Source organism: Caretta caretta, chromosome 2, assembly GCF_965140235.1.
Source record: "Caretta caretta isolate rCarCar2 chromosome 2, rCarCar1.hap1, whole genome shotgun sequence".
NCBI classification, from domain to species: Eukaryota; Metazoa; Chordata; order Testudines; family Cheloniidae; genus Caretta; species Caretta caretta.
In genome coordinates this window covers 18,898,535-18,915,388 of record NC_134207.1, presented here as the reverse complement: position 1 = coordinate 18,915,388, position 16,854 = coordinate 18,898,535, and positions in this window count along the sequence as shown.

Sequence of the window (16,854 nt, the reverse complement as noted above, 5' to 3'; positions counted from 1 at the left end):
GATCTGGGCTGCATGTGTGTTGTGGAGGGTCCTGGAGTTGGCCCTACCAAGGGGGTGAGTCTGGTAATAAAGCTCCATTGAAGTAGCACTTGCAGGGAAGAGGGTGAAGTGGATCCAGGGCCCTTGAGGATCTGGGGAAATCTGTGTGGCTTGGGAGTGAACCCACATCTCCTTCCACAAGGGGGCAGCCTCCCTTTCCCAAGTTGTGCCTTTTAGCATATAGAAAACATGACAATCCTCCTCCATCTTCTCTGGAGAAGTGGGAGAGCAGGCTGCTTTGCATTCCCTGAGGAATGGCTCCTGGTTAATGGCTCTGCTCTTTGTTTCCAAAGGGCTGGCAGCATAAGCTTGCGCTACACATCCAGCTCGCCATTATGATTAACTCCCCAGTCACTGAACGGGACATAAGCATTCATCTCAGCAGAGCCAAACACAATCAGCGGCCAGCCATTTATCACTGCATTTTACGTGGATAAAATGAACAACAGGTGTCACTTGTGCGTGGGAAGAATGATTCAGTAAAGCCGCACATTCTTAAGACCACTAGGTTTTTTAACGAAAAGCACTAAGACCTTTTCGTTTCCCCTGCAGGGCCAGCTCTCCCATCTCCCCAGCCTGCCCCTTAGTCGCCTCTTGGAACATGAGGTGACAGTGTGTGCTGCATCTCCACAAGGCCCAGCTCACACGTGCCCAGCCCGAGGGGGCACGGTGGGATGGGGGCAAAGGTGGCTTTAGGTTACCTTTTCACACTTGGGATTCTGAGCTGGTGGAGGGCTGGTGCAGCCTCCATTTCAACTTAGAGAAACATCAGGAATGGCTTTAAGTTACAGCAGCCCTGACTGGGCTGTCTATGGGCACCTCCATGACCCAGGACTGCCCAGAAATGCTGTAGTAACAGGCTATGGAGACTCCAGGCCCTGCCCCATCCTGACACAATGACCGCCATGGGTGCCATCCTACACTGTGAGGCTTGTGAGCGGGCCTGTGTAAGGCTGCCATAGGCAACCCTACACCGTGTCTGCACTGGGGTAAATCTCCCCAGCTGGCAGCAGTCCTCGTACACCACCATAGCTCTATAGAGAGGCTGCAGCAGGGGAGAGAATCCCTCCCACGTTCACCAAAAATGTCAGCTCTGGAACCACCTTCAGAGCCAATCCAATTGCAAAAGGCCCCTGCACATTCCAAGGTGCCGTAGACAGAAACCAGGGTCATAGTCACATCTTGCAGAAGCTACCCTCTGAAAAGGAGTCACCTGAAAGTGAGAGAGAAAGGGAGTGAGAGCATGCCTTTAAGAGAGAAACAAGACCATATAAAGAGAACAAGCCACACAGGTTTGGTCTCTGCCTGCAGCACTGAAGTCCACAGGAATTATTTGTACCCAGCAGAAAAACGGGGCCCACAGCAAGGATGGAGAAGCAGGTACCAGGATGGAGAAGAAAAGGACGAGAAGATCTGTTGCAAGAGGAGATCCCAGCTCACAAAGAATTTCCAATGGGTCTACTCAGTCAAAGGGCTGCAGTTGCAATTCTTTTTTTATGTCTTGGTCTTTATGCCACAAGAGGTGAATTAATCCTTTTACTCATGAAAGTGGGAATTTTTTTAGTTACATTACGAGAAATGCAAAAAATGTTTCTGTACATGTTGTGACAACTAAACAATGGCCCTTAACCTGCAAGCAGTCATGCACATGAGTAATTTTATGTACACAGCACCAATGGCTCTAATTAGGATATCACTTACCCTACTTTTAGATCTGCATAGCGCCACTGACTTCAGTTTCTCCTGATTTACACCAATGTATGTGAGTTCAGAATCAGGCTCAATGTTTCACAAAATGCTCAGAATAGTTTACAAAGTTTATAAAGCGTAAGACCCCAAAATCTCTCTCCTGTTTCCAGAAAAATCTAGGTAGATTTTTCTAACTGCATGTACCGTGCAATTCAGTGACACTCGTTGGCATGACAAATTATGTAAGTGTTGCCTAAGTGTAAGAAAAAGTGAGACCTCTTATGGGTCGGTCTGACTCACTTGGGATAGAGGTACATGCAGTGTTTGGCGGTTTGATCCCTTCGATCCTTTGTGGTTGCTGTCTACTCCAGGGACAGGTTGTTACTTAACATGATGCCAGCTCGCTCTCTCCTTTCCCCAGCACCAGCAGCATTTCTTCATCACTTCCTCATCATGAGAATTCTCCTACGTTTCCTGATAATTTGAGGAAACATCTTTCTCGCACTAGAGCAGAAAGGGCATTTCACTATGGTGAGACACCAGTGAGTGTGATAATATTTTATAATGGGTCTAGGAGTTTCTAGAGCAAAGTGTTGGATCATATTAAAGAAGTTCTGTATTAAAATCACAAATGAGTTTGATTCCCCATAGTTTAAATTCCAGGGTATTACTAATTAAGAGGTCTCTTGGTTTTTGGTACTGTTTCTCTCCCTCTATGTGTGAAACTTGCAAGCTGCTAATTCTGTTAGTACATTCTAAGACAGAGTCTATTCTCAAAGCAATTCACAGAGAGAGAGAGACTCAAAGCAATACTCTAACAACAGAAACAGCACCCAGAGACTTTCATGCCCTTTTGTTGTATTAACAATTGTGATTAAAATAGAGATAGAAGATGTATGTGGATGGATGCTTGGTGTGGATAATAACTGAATGATCAGGGAGGTGCCAGCCTAAGAATCCAGTGTCCATCGGCTGAAGAAGGCGTCAAGTGGAAATAACCAGAGGACCCCCCGGAGGGCAGACTGGAATCCACCCAACAGCCTCAAGAATGGGAGAACCAAAGAACAAGATAACATCTTGGAGCCGTCAGGAATGTGCTATCTGCTGATTGATTCAGCAACAGCATGATGAAGCAATTCCCATAGACTGGCATAGGAAGAAATTCCTATAAAAATAGACTCTAAAAAGTGAGAACTTTGGGGTCTGATTCTGCAAACCAACTTCCAGGAGCATCAGATGAGCATCTGACAAGGCCCTGCTCCCTCCTCATGTCCAGGCCACCTGGCCAGTGGCTTGGCATGAGCAACTCTAAGGCTGGTAACTATGATAACAACCTTGCAGAACCTGTGTGTGTGTGTGTGTGTGTGTGTATGTTTGTATGAATGAATGTGAGAATAAATTTGAGATTGAATGGAATGTTATAACTATAACTAACTGCTTACTATGATTCTTTCTGTATTCACAGTAAATGTGGTATTTTGCCTTTTTCCCTTTAATAAGATCCTGCTGGTTTTTATTTTATTGGTATAACAAAAGGAGAGACACTATTTTTGTGGAACTCGAGTGTACAAATGTAAATAGGGTGGTTGTCCTTTCAGTACTACGTACCAATAAACTGGGGTGTTGCTTGAAACAGGTGCATAGCTCCCATTCTCAAAGTAACTAACAGGCATGGCCTAAAGATGCCTGGAAGTGAATTTAACTCCTAGACTCAGATTTTCTAGGAATCAGAATAATACATTATTCTAAAGATCAGGGTCACGCCCATCTGTCCCTAGCTCCCTTCTGCATCCTCCATCCTTGTGGCACGGAGACATACGTAACGTTCATCACAAAGCTGTAAAAGACCTGAAATTAATGGAATCTTTTCATTGGCCTCAACCGGATTTGGACTGAGCCCTAAATGTGGTGGCATATGCTTCATATCCTTTTTTAAAAAAATGAACACACAGCTGCCTTATGTACATAATAGGGGAAGGAAAATATTTTTTAGGTGACTTGTCAAAGGTTAACCTGGATCTCCAGGAAGAAAATATGGTTGCCCCACTTGTTTGCAGCCAAAAATAATTAGCCATGTGCTCTGTTCCCTATGTGCATTTCTGGGCACTTAGTCTGAGAAGAGCCAGGAGGGGAATTTAGCAAAACAGTAAGCTGAATGGGCAACTCATCCTTTCTCCCCGCTGTTCAGTGGTATGAACACAGAACCGGAACTGAAAGGGCAGCTTTGCTTTTCAGCCTCATCTGATGGCAGACATCTGAACAAGGCCGTGCACTGGGGCCCGGCTCTGATTTCACGGAGCCTGGGTTCACTCTGGAGTATTTCCACTGATGTTGATTTCAGTGCCCCTCTCGTGCACACGACTGAAAGCCCGGTCAGGGGGTCAGATCACCCTCGTCCCACTGGAGGGGGTGTCACCTAGGGCTCAGCCTGTCTCCGGCTCCAAAGCATGCACTGCCATACCCACTCTTTTCAAGGAAGTTTATTAACAGAGGTAATCAAACAATCAGAAAATGGTCGTAACCCAGTCCTTGGCCCCACCATCACCCTTTCCAGGGGTCTCTGGCATTCCTGCTTCTGGCAGCTTCCCTCCTCAGTCAGCTCAGCTCCCTGCCTAGAGCAGCACCCCCAGCCACTGGCTCCAGGGACCCACCACAAGCACTAGCTTCACTCTAGGCTGGCTTTCCCTCCCCAGGGCTCAGACTGCCTCAGGCAATTCCTCCTCCCGCTTCCCACTGGCTGCCCTAGGCCCAGGTGTAGCCCAGCCCTCTTTAATTGGCTGGATTGGATTTGCTCCTGCTCTTGTCTAGGGGAGCTATACACGGGGTCCAGCTACCTTGTAACAAGGGGCCTTTATAGAGTAAAATACCCTCACACTGTACCATCAGTGGATGTGGAAGAGGCTACAGGGCTCACCCCTCAACCTGGTGGATACCCAGGGCCCTCCCTGTGCCTGCCTGGCACTGCAGCTCTATTTCATCCATCCTGCCAAGGATTCCCACCCCTAGCCACAGTGGCCACAGGATCCCCAGTGGGCTCTACGGGGAAGGTTAATATAGCTTGGGGCAGTATAACCTATTCTGCCTAAAAATGGGGCAGGAAGGATGATGCTAGAAGGCAACACAAGATCTGCTGTCCCTCCCAGGCTCCACCACCCCCATACGCAGGCTGGAGGATGGGTGGACATAATACCATGAAGACACCTACGCCACTTTTTCCCAGGAACACGTAGAGACCCCTGCTTGGGGTGTCCCCTCCTTGCATGACTCTCATGGAGGGTGGGGGGGAGACAGGGTGAATGATCCAGGCCAGATCAGGCCTGAGGTGTTTAAGTGCAAGCTAACAGCTGTCTAGTGGGTCACAAGTGTTTGTGTTGTACCTGGCTAGGAAGAATTGGATGTTCTAACAACCTGGGACAATCCAGAACCCAAGCCAGACGAGTGAAATCCAAACACACATTTCTCCCGATTCAGTAAATGCTGGAGGACAACATTTTGATTCATTTCTCTATTCATCTGAATAACACCTCGAATAATAAACGTGCATATCTCGATCTTCCATTTTCCAAAATTCAGGCTCACCCTAGCCCTCATCAGACAGCAGCAGCTGCTTTTGCTGAGACACTAGACAGCAGGCAATTGCTCACCGAGGGGGGGGGGAGAATGATGATGAAATCAGCTGTAACTGTCAGCCCTTCCTTCCAATTCAAATGACTATGCTGCCACCTACAGCCCTTCTGCGTCTCAGGAGACTTTGACTCATAAAAGAATGGATCGGAGAAGAATCCTAATTTAGAAGCATAAGGCATGATCGTGCAAACCCTGGCTCTCATTGGGCCCAGTCTTACTCCCATTGACAGTGAGGGTGAAATGCCTTTTGAGTGCTTAAATAATTCATCACAAACCATTTAACTTTGGAAGTTAGGTGCGTTTTGTGCATGTGCACGTGTGTTTGTTTCATAATTAGCCGATAAATCAGCTTCCTGGATTTATAATCTCTAGGAGCCAGACCCACAACTCATTCTATGGCTAGCCAAACCCCTCGCTGCCTATGGTAGAACAATATGCCAGGGGCGGGTGGGGAGGGGGAGTTCCACTCCATAAGAGAACCTCATTTTTACACGTCCATATGTTTTATTGAGGGAGATAGAGTCTTATGATTAGGGATGTAATAAAGTAATAATAATAATAAATACCTAGCTCTAATATAGTACTTTTCCTAGGAGGTCGGTATCATTATCTCCATTTTATAGGTGGAGAAACTGTCATGGGGGGAAGTGACTTACCCAAAGACGCCCAGCAGACCAGTGGCAGAGCCGCTATTGAAACCCAGGTCTCCTTGTGAGGCTACACCACCTCCCTGCGGCAATGTACGTTTTAAATAACCTGATTCTTCAAATGGATACATTTTCATAGATACATAATAAAGCATGCTAATCGCTGCCTCTTTCCCCCTCCCGCATTGGGACTCAGCTAGTATTTCAGGAAAGTGGCATCTTACAGAAATAACATTCCAAGGTAATTAGAGTAACAATCTATTTGATAGCCCTAGTAAAGAATGGATGGGCGCCTCTCACTTTGCCATAGTAAACATTGCCCTGTCTTGCTGCAAAAATGTAGTCAGCTTTTTTAAAGGTCACTGTCTCGTTAAAAATGATGGGCCAAATTTACACCTGATGTAACTTCAGTGAAATTAATGCACAGGGCTTAATTTGGCCCTACCCATATTGGGAAATAAAATGACTTTACCTGTGGGGTAACAATTGGTAATAACATCTTTGATAATGCTGTTTATTAAAGTGTTTCGGGTTCGGGGGGGGGGGTTGGTTTGTTTGTTTTGTTTTGTGGTTGGGGGGGTTGTGTTTTGTTTTGTCTTTTGTGTTTTACTCACTGGGACAGTGAAACTAAACCATTTTACATTAGTGTCAGAGAGTTTCTAGTCAATTTCACTTGCAAGGTGTCTTACAAACAGAAAAAGAAATATTTGTTCTTTTTTTATAAAGCTCTTTCCATGTTGACTCTTAAAAATGAAATAATAGAAATATTGATGTTTCTATCATGTAAAACCTTCTTCTTCATGTAAACCAGGCAAAATTTCACCTGTCAGCATCCTTTCAAAGTCAACATTGGTGAAACTCTTTGAACTTTTGTGGCCTGTGCTACACAGGAGTTCAGACTGGGTGATCTAATGGTCTCTTCTGGCCTTAAAAATCTATACATCTATGCAACTTGAAATCTCACCAATTGCCCAGCCAATTTTTGTGCTTTGCCACCACTTTTCCTTCATTTTAAAATAGCGCTCTGTGATTTTTAAGTTGATGTGTCCCTTTAAATACAGATGTCTTTTTAAAATCTTATATTCTTGTATGTTCATCACAAAAAAAATAGTGTAATACATTGGTGGCTCCCTAGGACTTCAGGGCTCTAAGTATGCTGTGCAACAAATCCATTCGCAACTTTGCAGATGCCTGATCCTCCTCCTTCAAAAGCAAAGCCCTAAACCACTTGAGCAAAAGGAGAACTGCTGTGAGCTGATTACAGTATGGGACCTATGCCACACAACAGAGCCATTCTAATTTCATCCTGTAGATGGCAGTGGTACACATATACACTAACCAGCACATGATTCTGTCTACACAGTACAAATTCAATAGTAATTTGTATTAGATATAATTTTACAAAATAAGTACTTTCCCTTTTTGAACAGCTAAAAAGTACCTCCATTTATTGTAAAGGAATAAAAATAATTAAAAATAAAGAATGTAGACTAGTGAACTGATTAACAGCTACAGGCACCAGACACAATGCCTAAGAGAACCTTTGATTTTGTGATGCTAAATATCATGTTTTCTTGGTTGGCAACACAACCCCAGATCCTTATTAAATGTTCACTGTTCTGGATCCACAAAGAATCTGTGAATCAAGGAAAGCCTGGAGGCCAAAAAAACCCATAAATTGCTGGGCCATGGGAGGCTCCCACTAGGAATTTAAACACAATTCACAGCTAGAGTTCACAGCCTGTCAATCACATCTCAGGAATGTGGCAACTGTCAAAGAAATGCAGAATTAGCTACAGAGCTGTGAAGCCCCATCTCATGAAAGGCACTGCCAGTTCGAAAAGGATTTCAGATTCCAGTCTCACGAATGGAATTTCAGATGACTCCACCACACTAGGTGGCTGGAGGATTGTTACTAGAGAACTGAAAGGAAGCCAGAGTAGGAAATGCATTTGAGAAGCAATTAAAGTGACATATACGGTACTAATCAAACTAGAGCTTTGAAATATTGTAATATGTGTGTGTTTTCTTCCAAACTGTGCTCAAATTATTCAGAGGCTTGCAAAAAATGTACACTACATGCAGGCATGTGTACATACTCAGCACTGCCATCTACGGGATGGAATACGTCTGACCTGCCCTAATTTAATACACCTATGTATTTTCGCACTGGGATTTTCCAAAGCATTGGTCTAACCTCTGCTCCCATTCCAGCGAATGAGCGTTTTACCACTGATTTCAACAGGAGCCGAGTTAGGCCAGGGCTGAATGCATTTGCAAAATCCCACCCTTAATGTTTATTTTTGAACCATCTCTAGATTTATAAGGAGCCCCTTATGTTTTACTATGCAGCACAGAGTGGAGAAAAAGTCCCATAATCCCATGCAAATGGAGATAGAAGGGACTGAACAAAAGCAAACACTGGACATGCATCCCCTTTCAGCAGAGGTGGCAGCCACACCACTAGACAAACTGTGACAAGCCATGTGCCCAATGGGCTGTGTGGAAAAGGCAGCATAGCTAGCCAGAGAAGGTGGGAGTCATGGGGACAGCTGGGCTGTACATCAGGCCTCCTGATCAAATGGCAAACAGACGTGGAGCATTAAAGTTAATACTGCCTGAGACAACACTGATCCACACCCCCATGCCATGCGACTCTCCCATCAGAAAGGTCACAATGCACACCCACGCTCTAGGAGCCGGTGGCAGCGTGGAAACTGAGACAACTATTACCAGTGCTGGAACGGGAAGGCAGAGGAGTTAAGAAGCAGAAGGGCTCCCCACCTTTGTGTGATTACACAAAGCTGTCTTTTGGGGATCTTTCCCAGCATGTTCTTTGGAGGACAGCCCCTTGACCCTCCCACAATAGAGCTAACCCAGCCCCGCCTGGGGAGCAACCTGCACAGTTAGGAGGGAGAGTTTTTGAAACAAAATTCATTGTTTTTACATACTTTTTTAAAGTTAATAAAAGTCCAAATCAGAATGAAACGTTTCGATTTTATTGAAACAAAAACATTTCCGGTGACCCAAAACAATTGTGACATCTTTGTTTTTTGTTCATTTTGGAAGGCAAGACATTTCAAAATCACGGCATGATCCATGAAACAGGAAATCTGGTTCCTGCCTGGCTCTATATGCACATTCAGCGACAAATTCTGGAGCCCCACTGAAGCCTAATTAAAGCAACCTCATACAAGGAATCTCTTTTGGGGCAGGACCCTCTCTCCCATAGTGCTCAGAACTTCGGAGCAGTCACTCTGCAATGACTGCTAGCAGCTGATGGGGTGACAGTAGCATGCCCCTCCACCTATCCACCCCCACATACAGAGTTTTGCGTCCATGTCATCAAAATCCCCTTTCCAACTGGCCTTGACCCTCTTCCTTTCCTAGTTAACCTCCTGTCCTGCCTTCAAAATGTGCCCCCACTCTTCAGCCTTCCATAGACTTTGGAACAGTGGAAACAGTGCAGCTTCTCTGTGCAGGGCGAGCAGGATTCCTCACAGATCATAGAATCATAGAATATCAGGGTTGGAAGGGACCCCTGAAGGTCATCTAGTCCAACCCCCTGCTCGAAGCAGGACCAATTTCCAGTTAAATCATCCCAGCCAGGGCTTTGTCAAGCCTGACCTTAAAAACCTCTAAGGAAGGAGATTCTACCACCTCCCTAGGTAACGCATTCCAGTGTTTCACCACCCTCTTAGTGAAAAAGTTTTTCCTAATATCCAATCTAAACCTCCCCCACTGCAACTTGAGACCATTACTCCTCGTTCTGTCATCTGCTACCATTGAGAACAGTCTAGAGCCATCCTCTTTGGAACCCCCTTTCAGGTAGTTGAAAGCAGCTATCAAATCCCCCCTCATTCTTCTCTTCTGCAGGCTAAACAATCCCAGCTCCCTCAGCCTCTCCTCATAACTCATGTGTTCTAGACCCCTAATAATTTTTGTTGCCCTTCGCTGGACTCTCTCCAATTTATCCACATCCTTCTTGAAGTGTGGGGCCCAAAACTGGACACAGTACTCCAGATGAGGCCTCACCAACGTCGAATAGAGGGGAACGATCACGTCCCTCGATCTGCTGGCTATGCCCCTACTTATACATCCCAAAATGCCATTGGCCTTCTTGGCAACAAGGGCACACTGCTGACTCATATCCAGCTTCTCGTCCACTGTCACCCCTAGGTCCTTTTCCGCAGAACTGCTGCCTAGCCATTCGGTCCCTAGTCTGTAGCGGGTGCATTGGATTCTTCCATCCTAAGTGCAGGACCCTGCACTTATCCTTATTGAACCTCATCAGATTTCTTTTGGCCCAATCCTCCAATCTGTCTAGGTCCTTCTGTATCCTATCCCTCCCCTCCAGCGTATCTACCACTCCTCCCAGTTTAGTATCATCTGCAAATTTGCTGAGAGTGCAATCCACACCATCCTCCAGATCATTTATGAAGATATTGAACAAAACCGGCCCCAGGACCGACCCTTGGGGCACTCCACTTGATACCGGCTGCCAACTAGACATGGAGCCATTGATCACTACCCATTGAGCCCGACAATCTAGCCAGCTTTCTACCCACCTTATAGTGCATTCATCCAGCCCATTCTTCCTTAACTTGCTGACAAGAATACTGTGGGAGACCGTGTCAAAAGCTTTGCTAAAGTCAAGAAACAATACATCCACTGCTTTCCCTTCATCCACAGAACCAGTAATCTCATCATAAAAGGCAATTAGATTAGTCAGGCATGACCTTCCCTTGGTGAATCCATGCTGGCTGTTCCTGATCACTTTCCTCTCATGCAAGTGCTTCAGGATTGATTCTTTGAGGACCTGCTCCATGATTTTTCCAGGGACTGAGGTGAGGCTGACTGGCCTGTAGTTCCCTGGATCCTCCTTCTTCCCTGATGACCGGGGGCCTTGTTAGGGAAGGTGTGATCTCTATGCTCATCCAAAAACCATTCCCCTCCACACTAACAGAAGACTGGGAACAGCAGCAGCAGGGGCAACTGCAGCTGTGAGGTAGCTCCATGGACACTCTGTGTCCTATCAGAAGTGGTGAGAAGATTCCCCGGGTCTGCACAGAACCCACCCCCCCACCATGCCAGTGTAGCTAGACTTGGTGTAAACTCTAGAAAGGAAGGTCTGCGAACATCCCTCTTCCTTGGCATCAACTCTACCACATTTGCCTATTGCAGCTTCAACCAGCTGCCCTTTAAAGTGAGAGTAAAAGGCCCAGCGTACACAGGCCAATGTTTCCTGGTCATTCATGCCACTAATTTTCCCTTCCCCTTCCCACCCCCCCAGTGCAGGGAGCTAGCTCCCACATCCTATTTTTCAGGACACTTTTCTTTTCGAGAAGAGCCGCAACAGACCCTCAAGAGATCTGGATTCCTGGGAGGCTCTCAGACATTACTAGAATGGGTGTTCTATAGCTAATTAGCTGAATCCCATATCAGAACTCATTCCCCTATAGCTTTGGTTCCAGGTCGGATCCAGGACTGGAAGGGGCCTGTTTTGCCAGCATTCAGCCAAAAACTCTCAGGGGATATCAGGCTTAAATTGCAGAAGGTTCATAGATCACCTGATCTTGAAAGATTTCCACTATTTGCAGACACACTCTTGTGAGGACAGCTTGAATCTGAGCCCAAATCCTTCTCCTGATTTGGCCAGACACTTGCCTTCACAGGATCCAGACTATTGCCTTTACATCTCACCGGTCTACTTTCTTCTGCTAGTGGGCATGGATGTTTTTAGGCCAACCCTGTTAGAGGCTGACTTGATTGCAAAGGCGGCCTCATTCCCAATCAGATCCCATGCTCCATCTTGCTCTTTTCTGTTTCTTTCAGTTGCTTCCAGGAGTTTCTTATCTGAACCATGAAGGCTTTTCTAGTGTCCCAGTGATATGAGCAGTTAATGCATTTTCTGGGAACCCAATGGTGGAGTGTGTGTTTCAAGGACACGCCTCCTTCCAAATACAAATTCTGTGAATTAACCACTGCGCTGTTTATCGCTTCTGGCCCAGCCCTGATCGATGGCGATGAGTCTGACAAACTCTGGCAGTGAGCATCGGGGCAATGACATCAAGCACAACAGGCCCGGGTAGTTTCCAACTCAGTGGTATAAGTCAGTTGGAGAGAGTTCCTACCAGCCATGTCACCAGGGCTAGGGCAGTGCTGAATAAGCTGTGGAATTCAGTGTAAAAAAGAAACAGATAGGATTCTTAATAGGCAGTTACTCCTTGGGTAGCAGTGGTATGGACAGCGGAGGGATAACAATGAAAGACATCAACACCAGCCTTTTGGCAGAATGAGGACAGTATACCTAGCTTGCCCTGCCACACTGCACAGCGCGCCCCCCTTCCTAGGGATGTTCTGGGATCCAATCCCCGATGCGAATGCCTTATGTCACGGCAGCAGTCTGTGACAGGATAAGCCGCAATGTCTAGCAATGCAGAGGTACCTGATCCTCCGTATAAACTCCCACACACGTGTGCCCCACTCCCTCACAACACAAGCTCTGGAAAGCAAGGAAATTATGGCTCCCGTCACTGTCAGCACAATATTAACCTCCAGGTGTTAGCCCAGTCCCGTTAACACCCTCTCTGCTACGTTCAGCTTGATTTCACCAAGACTATCCCCTTCGTTGTACAAAAACCAATGAAAATGACGCCGCGGTGTACAGACTTAGCACCAGCACGGAGGCCCCCCCTCCCTTGAGGGATCAGAACATGGAGCCACATGCCCACAATGGGACTGGTGCACATAAGCCTTTAACTCCCGCATGACATCCTGCAAAAGGCGAGCACGTGCTGACATTCACACATGCACACTGGCTCAAAGGGAGCGATGGGCACCAATACGCATTCCTGTGCCCCATTCATAGAGTGATCACCTGGCACTCACACTTACTCCCCTGCCACTGCAACTGACTCCAGTGGAATCTGCATAAGAGTAAGCATCTGCTTGTGCGGTTTCCTTTACTGGACTGGGAACCTAATTTTCGAGTTCAAAGCATTATGTATGTTAGCACACAATCAGTCTCCAGATGCTGCATGCCAGCCCTGCTTAAATCCTAACCAGTAGGATTTTCTCTAGGTTTTGTAGCCTGAACACAGGCAATGGCTCTGCTGGTGTAAATTTTGCTTTGAAATACATTTTTTCAGTGTAACAGTCGCTAACAACAGCAAGGTGGAAGACCCTGCTGTCTTGGAAAGATTAAGCTGCGTGAAATTGTAATCACTCTGTCATGGCAATATCTTGTGCTGACACAGAGGGCCTGAAAAGCCAGTTCTTAGCACTGGCCAGTTAAGCTCAGTTCAGACAGAGGTCAGCTCTGGGGCCTCTCAGAGCACAAGAAAGGAGCTCTGGGCTAATGCCAGAAGCTGGCCCTCACTCTTAACAGATTCCAGCTGTTCTTGTACCCACCCCACCATTTCTGCTGCTTGTGCGGGGACATCTTCACATGTGCTTGACAGAAGGCAAGGTCAAGTGGGTTTCTGAAAATGTGGTTCAGTGGATGTCAGAGGCAGGCGGGCTTGTTCACTAGAACAGAAGAGCTTCTGTTGCTTGACTGGCTGCAGCCAGTTTGGGGGGTTAGATGGATAAGAATGCCGTCTCCACACAGCAAGCCCGTCGGAAACTGTAGTCACAAATCCTGGTTGCCTACAGCGGAGAGGTACATTGTGATCCCAGAGATTTGAGAGTTACCCTTTCCTCCTTCAGAGGTTAATGGGATACATAAGCAAAGAGTATGAATACATGATCTTTAAAATGTTGTACACAGTTTAACTAATTCATTTTTCTTGTTCTCTCTGTGATGTAGGCACCAGGCTCTCGTTTCTATTTTAGAGGTGAGAAACCTGAGACAAGGTGGTTAATGGTCTGGTTTTCATACGCTGGTGGAAACTGCAAGTTCTCATTACCTCTGATAATCAGGCCACCAGTGATTTACTTTCTCAAGACTATAAGAAAGTGTCCAATGGGACTTTGTTGCCCAGCTCCTTTAGGCTCCTTTGAAAATCACAGCCAAGTCTTTTTTCGGTGAGGTGCCTAGATATTCTCAAGAGCTCAGAAAACAACATGGCCCCCTTCTTCTGACACTAGAGCCCACTCTGACACAAGTGTCACCCCGTTGCTGAATGGTAACAGATGTCTGGGGCCTTGCAGGTTGACTTCCCAGTGGAGGAGAAATCAGTGAGGCAGAGTCTGGGTACATTCTAAATGCAACTTGTTTTATTTACACATATCCACCAGTCTTGGAATGGTGGTGGTCAAACAGCATGCAGGGCAATTCCTTCTTTCAGGAATCTCAGCCCAACACCAGTGCCCAGTTCCCAGAGAGCAACTCGGCCTCCAGAATTTACTTTAATTGGAGCCCCAGGCTAAGTGCAAACTGCTCACATAGCATCCCCTCTCCCAAAGTTGCCTCTACATAAAACCTTGCATAAGCCAAAAACTGAGAACACAGTATGTCTTCTCAAGAGTCAAAATTTGCTTGCACACTAAGAAAACAAACTAGGAAGACCATGTATGCTACTTGGTGACACCTGCCATAACAACAATAACCATTATTATTCCATTGATTATTAAAACAGGTTGAAAAATATGACCCACTCCACTGACTACATACATTTATTTAAAATAGTTTGAAGACCTCAACTTGCTCAGAATTTGTGAATGTGCCCACAACTGCCAGGGTAAGTCTTGGGCTCATCTGGCTCTAAGCCCATAAGCTTAGCAGCCGTTCATTGAAGTCATGGCTTTGCAGATGACACAAATATGATCAATGAGATGTCAGGCCTTTAAGGGACCTCATGCTTCCAGGTGTTAATGTGCAACAAAGGTTTAAAGTTCAGGGAAAAAGACAAGAGAAAACTCAGCTCATATGGCCACATGCATGTCGGCATTTGACATCTGACCTTGTGTGACAGATACAGGTCAACAGAAGTTATCTTTAGGGATATTGGCATGTCTTTTGGATGAATGTAATAGCATAGATTGTCTTAACTTCTCAGCCCACCGACTAACAGGATCTTATCTGGTACTGCAAGAAATTGTTTATCTTTACTGGAGGAGTGGAAACAAGCAGACGCTAAACTAAAACAGATTTTCCCACTCTGTTGCACCAGTTCTATGGCAGCGTAAATTCATTGTAATGAAACTGGAGAGTCGGGCTTAAAATCTTCAATCCAGTCCTCGACACTCCTCATTACAGTAATGTTCAGTGCCCTTGGCCCAGTTGTAAGTCTGTACCTATGTCATACTATAACAGATCCTCAGCTGATGTCAATTGGCATTACTCCATTAATTTCAAGTTTAAAACTAAAACCTAATGATTGTCTGGTTCTGCGTGGGGAACAGTTACTTGGCTAGATCCTAAGTTGGCGTAATCAGTGTACCTTTATTGAAGTCAATATACTATCCAAAATAAGAACAATGGTAGTTTAGGACGTGTTTATATTTTGATGGACTCTTTTCCTGCTCCCATTCAAATAAACTGAGAAATCCTTCTTACCACGGCTGTGAGTAACCAGGGGTTTGGGCAAGTGGTTGATACTGTGCAAAACATGTGCACGAAACTGAAGCCCTGCAGAACTTACCTGATTATGTTATAAAGTCGGGGCCCCATTGAGCAATCCGATTCTCATGGGTGGCCCCTTACACCCATGTAGAGTTCAACTGGGGGATCAGGGCCTTAATACTTAGACAAAAGCCTCACCAAGATTTGCGAAGTGTTTGAGTGACCTATGTCCTGCATGATGTAAACCTGGGCCAATTTACAGTGTCGAGTGGAACACACCACAGGGTTTCACTGATTTAAATTATGGGCTTATTTAAATTGGAACCCAAAGCAAAGCTCAGAGGCTCATATGCTGCTAATATGTCTAATGCAATTTTGTTACATTGTGACCAGACAAAAAGTTTCGTGAAAAGTATGTGATTTTACAAGAAAATGAATTGTGCATATTAATTATTATGTTGTATTACTGTAGCACCTAGGAGCCCATTGTGCTAGGCGCTGTACAAACACAGAACAAAAAAACAGTCCCTGCCGCAGAGTTTACAATCTTGGGATAAGAAATGAGACGACAGGTTGAGACAGACAGATGATACTCCTGCCTGGAGTGCAGGGGACTGGACTAGAAGATCTCTCAAGGTCTCGTCCAGTCCTATGATTCTAGGAGTATAAGGTAACAACGAGACAATATTGGTTGCAGCAGCAGCAGCCTAAACTGTTGTCAAGTGTCTTGTAGAAATCAGGTTAAAGGAGAGTTAAAGAAAAATATGGAACACTTCACAAATGTGCATGTCATATAGAATATAGTTTGCCTGCAGGGAAGAGGGATGGTCTGGAGACTAAGGCATAGAAGTGGGAGTCAGGAAATCGGGCTTCTCTTTCTATCTCTGTCAAATATTTTGTGTGTCCTTGGGAAAGTTACATAACTATTCACAGTCTCCGTTTCCCCATCAGCACAAGGTAGCAAGACCGTACTGCTCTCACAGGTATGTATGTTTGTGCAGCGGTCATAGCTACAGTAATGAGTGTCGTAGAAATGCCAATAAATACAGAGTTAACTGGTATACAACTTAAGTATGCAGTAGCCCAGAGGTGGGCAAACCATGGCCTGCGGGCCACATCCGGCCCACGGGACCGTTCTGCCTGGCCCTTGAGCTCCCGGTCACTCCCCTGCTGTCCCCGCTCCCCCACAGCCATGCCGCCAGCGCTCTGGCCCACCGCTCCTGCCGGGGAGTGCAACGTCATGGCTGCGAGCTCCTACCACTCTGAACGGCATGGTAAGAGAGCTGGGGGGGGGGGTGGTTGGATAAGGGGCAGGGGGTTCTGGTGGGCAGTCAGGGGACAGGG